The sequence below is a fragment of the Podarcis erhardii genome (genome assembly GCF_964252035.2).
Source record: "Podarcis erhardii genome assembly, chromosome: 8".
Lineage (NCBI taxonomy): Eukaryota > Metazoa > Chordata > Lepidosauria > Squamata > Lacertidae > Podarcis > Podarcis erhardii.
This window is the reverse complement of record NC_138499.1, coordinates 22,155,667-22,172,599: the sequence shown is the minus strand read 5'-3', so window position 1 is coordinate 22,172,599 and position 16,933 is coordinate 22,155,667. Positions and strand designations below refer to the sequence as shown.

Below are 16,933 nucleotides of genomic sequence, written 5' to 3'. Positions count from 1 at the left end.
GCAGCAGATGTTACTGCTATATATGTTGAAGAAAGACAACTATTTCTGAAACAGCATATTATATCCTAACTGATATAACATTATAGAAGAAATTAAACAACTTCTTGGCGGTTGTCACAATTGAACAAATGAGTTATCTGGGAAAGATGTTAAATTTGACTTCCAGGTGGATATTGAATATGTGCACATCTTTTTTGTTTAGGTAGCTGTAAGTTTGTGAAAAAGTTATGAGATACTTGGCTCATAACAGAAACAAGCGTATTAGGTATGTTTAATAGAAGCACACATGCATTTATATCCATGTTTAAGTACAATACTCATACGTACAATACCCATACATACATATTTAAACTGAGAAGAATTTCAAGATGGGAATCTACCTTTAAAGGGGCATTATAAAAGAGATTAGAGATTATTACATAGACATATTTAATAAGTAATGTACATTTTTGTCAACTAATGGTGGACTTTATGTTGACCTTTACATTTCACTGTATGCCCCTTAAAGCAGTGCACCTGGAAGATTCTCATTAACCAGAGCTTCCCATATGAGTTTGAACCATGTATGGTGATTTTGGCTTTTGGAAAAGCAAGTACTTAATTTTGTGAAAGTAGGTAATCTTTACATTGCAAGATATATACAGAAGATGAAAGACATATGGTTCAATACATGCATTATCGAAATATATATATATCGTGAGACATGATTCAGCTGTGAGGGAAATTAATGCAATTAGGTAATTTGCTTCTAATTTTTAGTCTGTGCTAATTCATAGTTTTTTAGATACGCAATACCTCATGCAGAGATTCATACAGGTTTCAGGGTAATGAAGTGAGAAGAAAAGGAAGCCATTTATCTGTAGTACCAATTATTTTTGTGAACTTACAAAAATTGCAGTTAGAATACCATTAAGAAAACTTACTTTTTAAAAAAATGAACAAATAATTCCATAGATTCAAATCAATTCCTTTAAACTGATATTATTGCACACGGGTAAGCCAAAATTAAGCACTTGAAAGTCTAATTTCATTCAGTTATGCACATGGTTACATTTGTCCTGTTGAAATAAATGAGGTTAAAAGAGCTTAACTTTTGGCTAGATTGCACCTGCTATTCTGTCATAAGAAAGTTTGTTGGTTTTTTTGGTTGTTTGTTTTTAAATAAGAAGCATTAAGTTTTCCAAACAATGGATATGCTTTTTCCCGTTAGTGGAGAAAGAGAATGTTTTAATGCGTTTTTTTTCAGACAGGTCTGATAATCTGAATTAGTTTTGGAAAAGTAAACATAGATTCATTTTTTATTTTAAATATATAGCTATCTGAGCAATGCTATTCCGTCATGAATAAATGAAGCTGGTATTAATTTCTTATTTGGATGATACACATTGGGATAACTCATTTGGATGAGTTCCATGCTGAGGTTTTCATATGAGAAACTGAATTTGGCCTTCTGGAAAATGGACAATACATTTTAATCCAGTATAGGATGCCTTTAAACAAACAATTAACCTGCTTGGTCCCTGTCTTTTTAAAAAAACTTCAGTGATGCGGTGCTGAAATTAGATTCAGAAAAGGAATGAATTGGAGTCTATATTCTTTAAACAGCTTCTTCTCCCTGTATAGAAGCTTATTTTTGTTTATGGTTGTAAGGAAAGGGATGCAATTAAATGAACACACTTGAATGTGGAAATGTCATACCTGAAACAGAGACATGGGCTCTTTAAAGGTATTAGCATAAATCTAGCACATTTGTTTATTATGTTTCAAAATCAGTCACTGGTATCTCTGCCACAGGTAACAATTGACTTTTCAGGCTTCAAGTTAATAGCCTTGTCTCTTGCTTGTAAGGATCAATATTAGTATTAATTAATCACCATTATCAGTCCTAGGATCTGGTTCTATTTGTTGTTACATCAGCAAATATCAATATAGAAAGTAGACTCTCTGATCGTCATGGCAACTTCATCTCTTGGGTCAAAGAAAGTTTATCTTATCTGTGCATGGAGAGTGGCAAACTGTTTAGGGATCTAGTTTGAACTCTAAGAACATTGATTTAGTTTTTGTTTGTGAATAGAGGCTGAATTTCAATCACAAGGGATAGGAAAGATTTAAATATTAATGCCCAGAGGTATGTCCAAGAGGGTGTCATGCTATTACTGTCAGATTGTCTTTCTGAGATGACACAAAGGGGGAAGGAGAGAGAATTGTGTCATTTGGATTATTTCAGGCACAGTAATATGTGCATTTGACAAACATGTCTAGAATGAAAGTGTGCTAATTTCGTTGTTTTTTTAGAGCAGTATTATTTTATCTTGAAAGTCTGCATTTGGTTTTGAGTCATACTGATGTATAGAGGTGACAGTGTTGGGTGGAGTAGGAAGGTGTTTTGTTAGGCACTGCCAGGTAGAATTAATTAAAAAAGAAAAAAAATGGGAAGACGACAAATCAGTTTTCCTGATACTTGTGGAATAATGACAAGCAAACAGAAACTAGAGGCAATCTGAATAATATAGCCTAATCAGTTAGATGTACCCTTGGAGATTGCTGAACTGATAAAAGTATTTCATGAGCCTGTAAAAACGAAATATGAATTCCACTTTGTTGCTATTCACCTTAATAAAATATTGATGTATAGCTTTGTTGAAAATCTCTCCAGGGCATTGGTGTTCATATATACAGCACTTTGTTGAAATATTGACATACAAACACATCACTTTGTTGAGACGTACAGCTCAATCTTTAGGAAGCTCTGAACATCAGCCAGCCCTAATATGTGTAGTCTTGTTTAGAAGTGCATGTAGAATTCCCACACTCATTTATCCTTCCTTGTGTGTTTCCTTCTGCAACAGCCTTGTTAAAAACATTATTCAGGTAGAAGGTATAAGTAGTGCTGTTACTTGTAATAGCTTCTCATCCACAAAACCGCCCATTTTGGGACTAATGGATATATATAAAATATAACACTGATGGAAGTATGCATGGTGCTTATAAGTGGCAAATGACTCAGTTCTTGGTATTGACATCTTTTCATTGATTTCTTAGTTTTATCTAATGCCTTGAAAAGGTATTGCCATCGTGAGTTGGTAACAGCTGTGGATGGCTGTCACCAATTTAATTCCCTTCCCCCCGTACTGAATTTAATCTGTTTAGAAGTAAACATACAGTTTGCAACGTTCAGTTCTACCTACACATGTTTGAACAAATTCAAGAAGTGATATATAAAATTGATTGGGGGGGGCATCCAGTAAAATATTTTCAGTCTTCTGTTCTAGTGGTGAACCCTCCAGTCTTGCAGCCGATACAACATTTGTATGTTGAGGAATAGGAAAGGAAAGGATATATTTCTTCAAGGTTAGGATTGTATTAATATTTATTCTGTTACTTTGCAGTGTGCTTGAATGTTTCTGATTACTCAGATGAGTGTCTCTCAATCCATTCTTAAGGGTCTCAGAAAGTAATCACTGTATTAGGAAACAAAAACTTAAGAATACATACAATATAAAAACTCTTAACCTGAGTCTTGTATTACATTAGGAAGAAGCTTGGGCTCAAGCTTTAGCAAACCGTCAGAAGGACATTCAATCACAGTGAAGAAGTTACTGGTAGAGACCTTCTGTTTGTCCTTGTCATTGAAACTTGATTGCATCTAAGATTGCATATAGGGAAAGAGGCATCCACTAGCCATTCTAGGCCCAAGTTATTTAGAGTTTGGTAGGAAAATGAAAAGTATGTATTTAATTGACTCCTGCGTTTCAAAATATCACTGAATAGTTGTTGTTTTTTACTTCATTTGCATTGTTCAGTAACCACAGACTCTATATTGGGACTTTTTATCTTGCATCCAATGTGGTTTCTTATTTTAACACAAAGAAATGTTACATTGATTATTATGTTTACATTGTGAATAAGATTAGTTATGGGTTATTCAGAATAGTACAGGTGTATAGCAGCAAACGGTTTGGATTTCCCATCCGAAATTCTTCCTGCATGTTATGTGGAACAATTGCATTGATGAGCAATAGTAATTGTGGTTTTTCAGCCAGAAGTCTGTGTTTTAAGCTTTTGGAGGCTATGATTAACTGATAATAAGTTGTGTCACAGGTTGTTTTGAGTTAGTATTTGTACTGGAAATACAGAAGAGGAGATAGAACAGTTAAAAGGTTTTATTCTTATTCAACATTTGAAGTTTTTCCTCATATTATATCATTTTATCCTAACTAAATTTTGTTGTACAAATATCATTTGAAATAGACTATTTAGTGGTTTCTTATTAACAGTAATACTTAGATGCTTGCCTTTATTGGATTTGATACATTCAGTATGCACCTTTTGTGTCTTTGACTATATAGCCAGTTGAGTATAACTTCATGTGAAAGTAAGCATGTGTGTTCCAGTTTGGGAATGAACACTGAATCACCCAGAAAGTTAAAAAGCTGGGTACTTAAAACAACTTGTTTGAATACAGTTCTACTATATACAGACTGTTTCCAGTGACAATATTCTCCCTCAGTCTAGTTTATGTACGTGCATCCTATTGTATAATATGACGTATCTATGTGATAAAAGGATAGGAATTCATTTTACTTATTAAACTTAATATTACCAATGAACTAACAAACATCATTCTTATATCTGATAAGTGTTAATTATAGAAGAGGAAAGGTTATTTAAATATTGTTGTTTACAGTTAATGGATCAATTCAAAATATGTTTGTTGATCCTCTCCTATACATATGACTGCATTTGACCTTTTATTGGGTTTACTTTATTTATTTTGCTTTTCAGATTTAATTTTCACTTTATAATCCTCCATCTCTGAAATAGATCTTTTCTCTGAAATATCTTTAGATTCTTACATCTTACAAATAGTATTTTCAGTAGTCTTCCAGAACTGGTCATACGTTTTCGGGGCCTGGGCTTGTACCACAATGCTTGTTGGTTCTAATATGAAAAATATGAATCCAAAATTTAGTGATGGTGGTATTCTTGAAGCTTTTACTTTTTCAGCCTTCTGATTTTGTATAAAATGTCCTACTTTGAAATGGGAAATAAATTAATATGCGTAATTTTACTTTAGAAAAGCAGTAATCCCAGTTGTTTTTAAATTGAAATACTTAAACTGGTTTTGAAGCAGCAGCCTTTTACTTTACTTAACATCAGACTCTTAGAGTTCAATTATTTGCATGGTATTTAGAAGTAAGCCCCACTGGGCTACATGGGGTTTACTTCCAGGTAAGTGTGTACAGTACAGGATTACTGCCTTAATTATAGTAAAATTGGGCACAATCATTGCTCATGTCAGCATTCTGTTTCATGCACTGCAACAGTAATTATAAAGGTCAGAATTAATAATGAGAATATGTAGCACAAACCTTGATTTTGTAAATCTATATATTTATGATTTTATTTAAGGTAACTTTTCATTATGTGCCATATAGAGATATGGAGCACATTGAATAATAAATTTAGGAAGACTTTAAGCTGGTTGCTAAAGGAATCCACAATTGCAAGGGAATATAATTAAAAATGTTTTGATATAGCAGAGAGGTAATTTTCAAAACCAGATTTCTAAAAATGCATGTGCACTGTTAGAAGAATGGACATCTTGGACAAACAAATGCATATTTTGCCATCAAGTTCTTTTAAGCTTCTGAAGTCAGGCCTACAACTGGGTCAGATGATAAGATGAGCACAACAGCAAAAACGAAGAGCACCTCTGATAAAAACTGATTGATTGATGTCTGGCTTCCCTACCATCGCAAGCAGTTGACAGTTAGTTTAGGATCAGATGATTTGGCTTTTGCGATAGATGATGGGGTCTGTTAGGGAAGTCTGAAGGACGTAAAGGTCGTTTTCTGTGTAGTGTCAGGGAATACTGGGTTCCCACAAGGTGGGGCATTGGATTACATTTTTCTTTATCTTGTGCCTTAACTTTTCAAGGTCTGTTAAAATAAAACAATCAAAAAGAAAAGTTCAGAGAAATTTACAATACTGTACAGTACTATGCATGTCTATTCAGAATTAAGTTTCATTGAATTCAATGGGACTTACTTCCAGGTAACTGCGTATTGCAGCCCTAATTGTAATCATAGCATCTGTACTTGCATAACAAAGTTAAATTCAAACCAGATATTCTGCAAGAATATTATAGATTGACCCTTAGCTTTTGACAGGTTCACACGTAATTGGCCCGAGCATTAAAAAAATAATAATCTAAGTAGTGTTTAACGGTTATATTTTACAAATTCCAAACACACACACTTAATATACTTAACAATTGGCTATTATTATGAAGGTACAGCTTTTATACCAACGTTAAGGCTGCAATCCTTAACTCACTTACTAGAAAATAAATCTCACTGGGACATATTTATGTTCAAGGACAACAAATTGAAGAACTAGAACATAATGCTGCTCAGCCCAAAAGATTTTCAGGACAGTTACAAAAAAATTGCTGCAACTGTCATAGAACTGGAATGTAGACAGCTGGGATTTGAATTTAGATTTTGGACAGTTTTATACTCAGTGGAAATCCATTATGATGTATCTCTTTACACTGAGTTTCAAGGGTCAAATCTCCAAAGGACAGTTGAGTTTTAGCTAATGCTGTTGGCTTAATATCGGTAAGATGATTTTTTTCAAGGTGCTGTATTGCTGATAATATTGAATGCAGTCTGAAGCAGCCTGTAGATTAATTTGGATGGCAGCAGTGTATGTTCTTCTCAGTGATTTGTTGCACCTCACAAAACAATGCTTTCTTAATGTCTAAACTACAGAATAAATTTATTTTTAAAAGCTCGTTTTAAGCAAATTCTTACAATTACTGTTATCCACGTGGTTCCTATCTAATGATGTGCACTTCCATAATCAGAAACATGAAATTCAGGTCTGTAAGAATATGACACAGCAGATTTTAGGAAAGCCCCCACCCTTCAACACGAGATTGTATTTATTGTGTCAGATACTTTGTCAACAGTATGAATAATCTATTTAGCAATTAGGTTTCAATGTCTGTCTTTGTAAAATTTGGTTATTACTTCTGCACTAAAAGTTTTTGGCCACAAGCAACTGTTACATGTTTGCAAAGTAAATGATATTTGACAAAGGTATGTGCTTTTATTTGATAAACTATATTCCATGTTGTAAGATGAAGTAAAATACACTAACATCATTTTTGTAGGTAGCTTCACTTTTGGTTATATACTAGCTCCTCATCTTATTCAACTCATTTAATAGATTTTCACACCTCTCTCTTCCTCTCACAAGTCTTTCTTTTGGCGGATTTTTTTAAATGTAAGTAAGAAAAATAGCTTGATAACTCAGTCTGTTCTAGAGTGCCACACCTCTTATTAGGTAATTGAGAACCATCTAATTATACCCAGAAGAAAATCAGGAGTTATGAATCAAAGAAAGAAAAGAAAAAGTAATGTAGCCAAAATTATCAGGATCAGCTATATTTATAAATGGAAAGTAACAATCAGCTACTTAGATGAACTAGACTGTGTAATTTTATGATTAGCCCTGCAGTGTAGAAAATCTCATTTAAGTGGGAGTATTTGTTGGGGATGTTCTGGCTGGAGTGATTAGCAGTAACAGAAAATGTTACTGGTAAGGAAAAAAGAACACTGAAGCTCAAGTTTGAAAAGCATATTTAGCACACACATTCACAGTATGGCAGATATGTAAAACATTCTTTTTCTAGCTAGGAAATTCTGTTTATCCAGTAGTGGTCAGCTATTGGCAGATTGTTTTTAGAAGTTATAGGAACAAAAATAGAGAGGGAAATATTGCATTGAATATCTATGCTGTTTCATAATAGTGTAACTCTACTAAAGTAAATGGCATTATTGTAAAAGTATTAACATTTAGATTAAAAAAAATGGATCGGTTACTTACAAATAGTTCTTAAATATGTTTATTCAGTATTATTCTTCACTGAGTTCAGTGAGACTGAATTCATCATAAGTATCTTTAGGATTTCAGTCTTTCAGTTCATTTAGCTTGTTTGTGTACCAGTTGGTCACAAATATTTGGTGTAAAAAATAATTTTAAAATGTTTTACCTAGGACTTTGTTTTTCAGATGCTATTTGGCCATTAACTGACTGAATACATTTGTTTTTAAAAGCTTAATATGTCAAAACGCTTTTCAGTCTCTGTAGTTTGATGATCTAACCGTTACACCTTGCTTCTTGTGAGGAAGCTTTTTAACAGTATCTTGAAAATAACTTTGAAAATAACTTTCAGGATAAATATTTTTAGCATTTGAAGACTTCTGTCTAGTCTGTGGTGGACAGAAATTCCTTTTTCAACAAAACTTTATTTTACAGATAACATAAATGTATTTTATTCCCCATTTTAACCATTATTTAAATATTGAAACCCCCATTTCTAATTCTTTGGTTGAGATCCTAACCTATAGAAACTAAAATTATGTAGCCATTCACTGAAATCACAGTTGCCTTTCTGATTTATTTATGCAAGAAACACAAAAGGGAATTGGAGAAAATATGATAATAAAAAGGTTAACATTTTAAACAACCATTTTAGACATATAGTAGGAAGTGCTGCAGTTTCCTTTTTAGAGTACCTTGAGTACCTAGTTTCAGATAAAAGCGAGAGAGGGTGATGGTGCTTAATTGCTGGGACCATCTTTCAAGACATTGGTAAAAATCAATTTTAAGTGGTGTATATGAACCTTTGAGAACTCTGTATGTGGCCCCAGTTGATATACTGAAGTGAATACGTTAAAGCCCAGAAAGAAATCTAGACATCTACAGTACTTTATCCACACTGTAGTACTTTCACACTTTCATGGTAAAGGATTCAATACAGTTTAAATTCTAACAAAACATCCTTTCAGTGTGCAGTAAAATAGCCTGCCTATAGCAAATAACTTTATTTACTTTTTTATTTTTTTGCTAAAAGATCTGTAGAAGTCCTTCACCAAAGATTAGGATCTTCATTTTAAAATCATAAGTAGATGGATGCTGCTTTCTACAGAGGTAGCTCTGTAGTTTCAACATTTGTGTTGCCTGTTTTATTAACCTCCTACTAGCAGTATGGAGTTTTGTCTTGGAAATATGCTCTGTGTCTTAGATTTCAATGTCATGCTAATATAGGCACCATGTTGCAGAAAGAAGCTTATCTATCCTATGCTGTTATCCTAAGTTCTGAATCCTGAGCTGCTTCCTGCACCAGAAACAGTTCATCTTTCATATCAGATGTTTTACATTCTGAATGATTTTAAGAATGCCATCAGTTTTTAAATCCAGACTTCTATCCAGATTTTTCTGTTGGGTTTTTTTTTTTTTTAATAAAACTGGCCCATCACCAAATGCATTGCCCTTATTATCATCTTATTAAGAATACCATAGCCTTGAATTACTTCCAATATTTTATTTTTAATGTAATTGCCTTATAATATACACTATCATTAATCCTGGGGCAAGTTGTGGAGAGGGTTGTGGCAAGGCAGCTAGAGGCATTATTGGATTACATGGATTATCTAGAGACATTTCCGTCTGGGTTCAGATCTGGCTTTAGGACCAAGATGGCCTTGGTCACACTGATGGATCACCTTGATCAAGAGCAAGAAAAGGGGTATGTGACCTTGTTTTCCAACTATGGTCCCGATATATTGCTACTGTTGTTAATTGCCATGTGTATGACAAGGCTCTGCATTCTTGCTTGCTTCTTCCTTTGGAAGGAAGGGCAAAATAGAAAAGGAAGGAAGGAAGGAATAAAATATTTCTTTTTGTAGCCTGTGCTATTCTGAATACACAAGCTAGGTCACATCAGTATAATATCAGGTGATTGACTAGAGCATGGTAAGGCCCACATGTCGGACTTGGCTGATGGAGGAGATAAAGTTCTTGCCTGCCAGCTGGATGCAGTTCCCCACCCTTGATCTGGAGTAAATGCAAATATTGGGTTTTAGAAGAGCTCAAGAAGTAACAAGAATACAAGACAACAATCATGCACCACCAGTGTTATTGCAAAAGTGGGACAGAATACAGAGAGTTGCATGTCTGTTAGTAATACAGTAGTGTTTTCTACACACCTGTACACATTATAGTACAGGTGTTCTATAACTCTGGTGCCATTAATTCCTGTTTTTTTTTTTATAAATATTTATTAAAGTTTTTAAATATAAATGCACAAACAATAAACAATCTTACTTCTGTCACAAACATAATTTCATCACTTCTTTGGACTCCCTCGCGTCTCCCGCTCCCATTTACATCGTTAAAAGTTTTTTCCAAACAAATTATCAACTTGTTTACAATCTCATGTCCACTCATTCAAATATAATCTAGCACTTCTTCTAAAAAAATTTTATATTTTCTTTTAGTCTCACTTATCATCAAATTTAAATCTAATTTAGTGGTGGCCAATTTTTTATAATCTAGCATCCTTCTTAACATTCAACCAAATTACAATGTTTTTGTAGATACATCTTGAATTTCTCCCAGTCTTCCTCCATCTTCTCTTCTCCCAGATCACGGATTCTGCCAGTCATCTCGGCCAGTTGCATATAGTCCATCAGCTGCATCTGCCACTCTTCCAGTGTGGGTAGATCTTGAGTTTTCCAGTTTTTTGCGATGAGTATCCTTGCTGCCGTTGTTGCATACATAAAGAATGTTCGGTCCTTCTTTAGCACCTTCTGGCCGACAATACCCAGAAGGAAGGCCTCTGGTTTCTTAGTGAAGGTATACTTAAATACCTTTTTCAGCTCATTATATATCATTTCCCAGAAGACCTTCACCTTAGGGCATGTCCACCAGAGGTGAAAGAATGTTCCTTCATTTTCTTTACATTTCCAACATTTATTATCAGACGAATGGTATATTTTGGCAAGTTTAACTGGGGTCATGTACCATCTATATATCATTTTCATTACATTTTCCTTCAGAGCATTACATGCAGTGAAGTTCAGCCCAGTGGTCCACAACCTTTCCCAGTCCTCAAACATAATGTTATGCCCAATGTCCTGTGCCCATTTTATCATAGCCGATTTAACCATTTCGTCTTGTATATTCCATTTTAACAGCAAGTTATACATTCTGGATAGTACCTTAGTCTTTGGTTCTAACAATTCTGTTTCTAACTTCGATTTCTCCACCTGGAACCCTAACTTTTTGTCATTTTTAAAAACTTCTTTAATCTGAGCATAATGTAACCAGTCTCGCACCTTATCCTTCATTTTCTCCAAACTCTGCCATTAATTCCTGTTTGAACCAATACACTGGCTGTTACTTCTTTGCCATCTTGGCTGCTATGTTACTGTAATTGTTAGGTTAATTGGCAGAATTGCAATTCACTAATTATAATGAAAAATGGGGGGTTATCCGGAGTGGAGTTATGCAGAGGTTTGAAGTACATTGTCAGCAATATGCCGATGACACTCAGCTCTAATTCTCATTTACATCTGCAGGTGAGGCAGTGGAAGTCCTGTACTGGTGTCTTGCCTCGATAATGGACTGGGTGAGAGCCAACAAACTGAAGCTCATACCAGATAAGACTGAGGCACTGTCAGTGGGTGGTTCCCAAGACCAGATGACTGAGAGATTGTCTGCTCTTGATGGGGTTACACTTCCTCTGAAGGAGCGGGTATGTGGCTTGAGGATACTCCTGGATCCTTTGCTGTCACTTAAGGCTCAGGTGGCCTCAATGACGTTGAGTACCTTCTATCAGCTTCTGTTGGTGGTCCAGCTGCACCTTTTTCTAGACAGGGATAGCCTAACTACTGTTGTCTATGCTCTAGTAACCTCAAGGTTAGATTACTGCAATGCATTACATGTAGGGCTGCCTCTGAAGACTTCAGCTAGTGCAGAATTCAACAACCAGGTTGCTCACCGGGGCACGTTGGTATGAGCATATTACAATGATGCTGGCCTGAATGCACTGGCTGCCAATTAGTTTTGAGACCCAATTCAAAGTGCTTGTTTTGACCTATGAAACCTTAAATGGCTCAAGATCACAATACCTCAAGGACCGCCTCTTTCCAAATGAATCTACTCAGACCTTGAGATCATCTTCTGAGACCCTTCTTTGTGTGCCTCTTCCACAAGATGTCTGGAGGGTGACAACACGAGAAAGGGCCTTTTCTGCAGTGGCTCCCCATTCTGCAGTGGCTCCCTTCGCTATAAACCTTTAGGTGCCAGGCAAAAACATTCCTTTTTAACCAAGCCTTTGGCTGATTGGCATCCAATGCCCTTTTAAAATGTGTTTTTTTTTGGGGGGGGGTTATTGGGTTGTTTTTGTCTTTATTACGTATTTTGTGTATTTATACTGTGATTTTATGTTGTAATTGCCCTGAGACCTGCATGTATAGAGTAATATACAAATTTACAAATTTAATAAATAATAATAATAATTAAAAAATGGAGGGAAGGGATTGGTTCTACATTTAGAGTTAGAACATCATTCAGTACATTTGAAACTTGAAGGGGTAAGTATGTTTGAGGGTGCTGCATGCTTGATCAGGAGTAGAAAACACAAGAAATGAGTTATTTTGAATGAATTAAATATTTGATGAAACATTCTGGCATATTGACAGATGCTGTGTTTTGTCCCCATAGACTTTGCTGGAATGGATTTTCAAAAAAACATTTCTCCATTTGTACTGTGCTTTTTTACAAATGGTTTGTTTTGGGAACGTCAAAGTGCATTTCTGTGATTTTCTCTAACAGTGGTATACACTTCTAGTTTTTGTTACCGGAGCATTTCTGTGGCCAGGGTTAGCTATTGGATTTCATGAGGGTGTTCCCCACACATGCTTAGTTCAAATCTGTTGTGAAAGAGGGCTGAGTGAGGGAATTAAATGTTGGGTGAAGTGAGAATGAACGACAGGCAGAGAAGGCCAACTGGAAAATGGCAAAATGTGTGAGGGACAGAAAAGGATGGGGAGTGGGCAGGGGTTGGAAGGAGATAAAATACATGAAAATGTATATGTATGTGTTAATGGGCAGGTATACACTATATGAATTATAGGGCAGCAATTGTAGTCCTATGTAAATAAGGGTAAGTCAAATTGCATCTCACCATTATAACAAGCAATTAGGGAAGTGTAGTAGATTCTAGGACTTCTAGTTAGAAAAAGGTTCAGTGATTTGAAACTTAGTATAGTGGTACCTTGGGTTACATATGCTTCAGGTTACATACGCTTCAGGTTACAGACTCCGCTAACACAGAAATAGTGCTTCAGCTTAAGAATTTTGCTTCAGGATGAGAACAGAAATCGTGCTCCAGCGGCGTGGTGACAGCGGGAGGCCCCATTAGCTAAAGTGGTGCTTAAGGTTAAGAACAGTTTCAGGTTAAGTACAGACCTCCGGAACGAATTAAGTACTTAACCTGAGGTACCACTGTAGTATAGGAGAAGTAAGTTAGAGCATGGTCCATGCTGAATTTGGGGTAGAAAGAATAATAAATTGTTTATTTTGAATGAATTAAATAGGTGGGGGAGGGAAAATATAAAAAATCTGGGCAAATGTTATCTGTTCACTGAAATATACACATGGTATCTGTGCCACTGGAGCTATCATGCAATACAAGCTACCATTCCATGTTACAAGTACCTAACGGCAGCCAATACCATCTGCATAGAATGTTAAATGTTAGAAGGAATCTTGAAGGTCAACTAGTCCAACCACCTTGCTCAGTGCAGGATAAAGGTGAAGCCTTCCTCATCACTCCTTCTGTATATCTCCTTCATATGGTTTTTGTTCGTTTTGTATTCCTGAAACAAAATACCTGTACTGTGTGCTGCTATTTCCTCATAGTGCAGAATGAGCAGAAAAGCTGAGAGAGAGAAAAAAAGAGTTTAATACTTTTTGAGTTTGTTGTATTGGAATGATTCAAGCTTTAGGTTACTATTGAGTTTCATTTTAACTGTATGTAAACAAATGTAAGCATTTTCGGGATGAGAAACTTGTGAGGAAGATATACTTTCTGATCTGAAAACCTACCTTTCGATGATTCATTTAGCAATTGTACTCTGCACATGTTCAAAGGTAATTATAGAACTGGCACGGATAATGATTGCCACCATGATGCTCTGAATATGGAGTGTACAATATGGTGCTACCTCTGTGCACGACATTGTGCTGTCTCTAGGATAACTTTAATGTCTGTCTTGCCCATTCTTTCGCTTAATTGACTAGAAGGAAATATGCTTTAAAGTGCTTTATTTATGGCAGCAGCGTTCATGCAATTTTGGAGCTTGAATGAACATGGAAAGCCCTTAACACAACAAATGAAACTAAAAGCTTTTTTTTTGTTGTTAATTGAATTCATTAGTTTGGTTACATACTTCTGACCATCAATGGTGTGGCCGAGCTGCTCACCTGACCACTGACTGGCTGGGTCACTGCAGCATACCAGGACAAAAAGGGTGTTGGGTGGCAAAGTTGGTATGTTGCATATGTTCTGGCAGAGTCAGAGTCAACCCAGTACTCTTGCTGGATGGAGCATTTGCCTCATGCCACTCCTTCTGTTTCAGCCAGATGGAGGTCAGGTGAGCGGCTTAGCTGTACCACAGTGTCTGCTGCTGCCTCTGACTATGACACTGATGATATTATCTTACCGTCAGTGATATTTCATCATATGTATAGACCCTTGGGAAGAACTCTAGTGGTCCTTGCTACTTTCAGTACTCACAGCTAATGACGGGAATACATAGCCCACCTTTCCGCCCATATTGCACTAATTTGCAAACCCAGTATCAGGAGGTGGCATGCCTGGGCCACTGCCAGGGACTCCTTGCTGCCTTGAATACCCCTTTGGTGTTATTGCTGTGGGGATGGAGGGCAGTCACAGTGGTGACTGATTGTGCTAATTGTAGAAGCGGCTTCAGCAGTAGGTCTACCCTAGCAGCAGACAGACAGGGCACTTCCCAACTGTGTATCCCTTTTGTTTTAGAAATCCAACCCATTCTTTTATATGTCATTGGGGCCTACCGAGGTTTAAACAAGAAATCTGCCATATCCAGGTAAGTAAGTAGAAATAATCACTTCATACTTTTTTCCATGGGATATTACGCATAACAGGGAGTTTTATAATGAAATCACTATAGCATAAGAGCCTTTCCAAACAACAAAACTGTGATTACAGGAATAAAAGCATTTCCCTCCAAGTGCTGCATATGTTGCCGATTCCACCCCCCACCCTCCCGAACATTAAATCTGCAATATTTTGTTGCTGGGATGCCGCAATCTGTTCATTACCATAGATGTGAAGTGTAGAAAGTGGGACCGTGATTCTCGCAGTAAGCCATGGATAGTGTGTGCAATGGCTTTGCTTTCAGTAACACCACTGTTCCTTTAATGCCCTTGCCAGCTTGTGAATTTTAATAGGAGATGAATGCCCTTCCACCATACCACTCAAGTGGGAATACATGTTAAGTCATTTAATTTCTTTAGAGGCCAGGCTCTTCTCACTGCCAGTTCAGGACTGCCGTTTTACCCTTTTTAAATAGAAAAAGTGTTGAAAAACCTATCCCTTACTTTACACTGCAAGGCGCTCTCCCCTCCACCCTTTATGCATTACCTAAGAATGGGATGTTATGCCGTTGTGAGTGGATCAGGGCTAGCGTTAGTATACTGATGAGTAAAAGATTCATTATGTTGCTGTCTGGAAAGGCCCTAAGCTCAATAACATTAACTATGCCCATAGAGGCAACATGTACATTATGTCAATCTCAACCAAGTGAAATATGCTCATTAGATGTGGCTTTCTGGCCATTGGTTTTAAAAAGGTTGCCTACCTTTGGAATAATTATTTGAAAGCTTTTAAAAAGGCTTAAAACTCTCCTGTGCTGTATGTTATTTCTGTTTTGGGAGGGACCAAAAATTAATGCTGAAAAATGTAAGTGATGTTTACTACCAGTTTTGAAGTTATTACATTTAATTTTTCCCCACTGCTATGACATAAAGTAAAAATATTTATGTAATTGCCATCACTAGCAAAATATTTTTAACACCTTAATTTTAAACTACAGTACTTTGTTTTGTACTGTACAGTGGTGCCCCGCAAGATGAATGCCTCACAAGACGAAAAACCCGCTAGACGAAAGGGTTTTCCGTTTTGGAGGTGCTTCGCAAAACGAATTTCCCTATGGGCTTGCTTCGCAAGACGAAATGTATTGCCAGTTTTCCCGACTTTCCCCCCCTTTCCCCCCCCCCATTTTCTAAGCCGCTAAGCCGCTTATCTGCTTATCCGCTAAGCTGATAAGCCATTAAAAGCCGCTAAACCGCTAATAGCGCTAATCCGCTAAGCCGTCAGTGGGCTTGCTTCACAAGACAAAAAAACCGCTAGACGAAGAGAATCACGGAACGGATTCTTTTCGTCTTGCGAGGCAGCACTGTACTTTGTTTTGACAGTACTTCAGCAAGTAGGTTCTGAAGTCCATGCTGTTTTGACTCATTGATGAGGCACCCGGGGTTTGGTCTATGTAAATGTAATGAACTTCAGTGATCAGCAGTTTTAACATGTTTGTTGGAAAGAACTTAGGAGTGCATGTTCAGATCATTTGTGAACAAGACATATATATATATATATATATATATATATATATATATTGCAGGTGTACATATGTCAAAATGGTTACTTTGTATCCTAGTGTAGGTCTTCACCATTATGTGTTCTAAGTGCTGGCCACAACACTATTGTATATGGTGTCAGGTTGTTGCTTGTTCTGTGCTCATAAGTTTCCTCTGCCCCTAGTTATCAGGAGAGGCTTTTGAGGGGCTGTAGCACGGAGGATGTGTCTGGAAAGCCATGTTACGTAAGCAAATTTATGGACAGAAACCCTTTATTTGCAAATTTATCTGTAACTGCAAATGTGCTATTTTTCTTCAGAAAGTAGAACCCATGGATATTTGTTGTATTCCTGTCTGTCATTGTCATCCTGTGATGTGATGGAAGTCAACAGGT

General features: G+C 36.4%; 1 protein-coding gene and 1 long non-coding RNA gene across 11 annotated transcripts in view; one reads left to right on the top strand and one right to left on the bottom strand.

The window, feature by feature from the left end:
- The window catches only part of ZFPM2 (zinc finger protein, FOG family member 2), a 465,402-nt gene that overhangs the window by 130,330 nt on the left and 318,139 nt on the right, over positions 1 to 16,933 (top strand). For 2 of the 10 annotated variants that reach the window (XM_081874033.1, XM_081874027.1), the window contains exons 1-2: positions 6,501 to 6,623; positions 11,436 to 11,485. The exons of 4 other annotated variants lie outside the window; for them this stretch is intronic. The gene's annotated coding sequence lies outside the window, so the exon portion shown is untranslated. Of the gene's footprint in view, positions 1 to 6,500; positions 6,624 to 11,435; positions 11,612 to 16,933 lie in introns of those variants that run through there. 4 more of the 10 variants (XM_081874032.1, XM_081874025.1, XM_081874030.1 and 1 more) reach the window with 4 other exon arrangements.
- Positions 5,621 to 6,469, bottom strand: LOC309349083. The gene is made up of 2 exons (XR_014159679.1): positions 6,344 to 6,469; positions 5,621 to 5,942 (listed from the first exon to the last, which is right to left on the bottom strand). It is a non-coding gene; the product is annotated as an uncharacterized lncRNA (long non-coding RNA).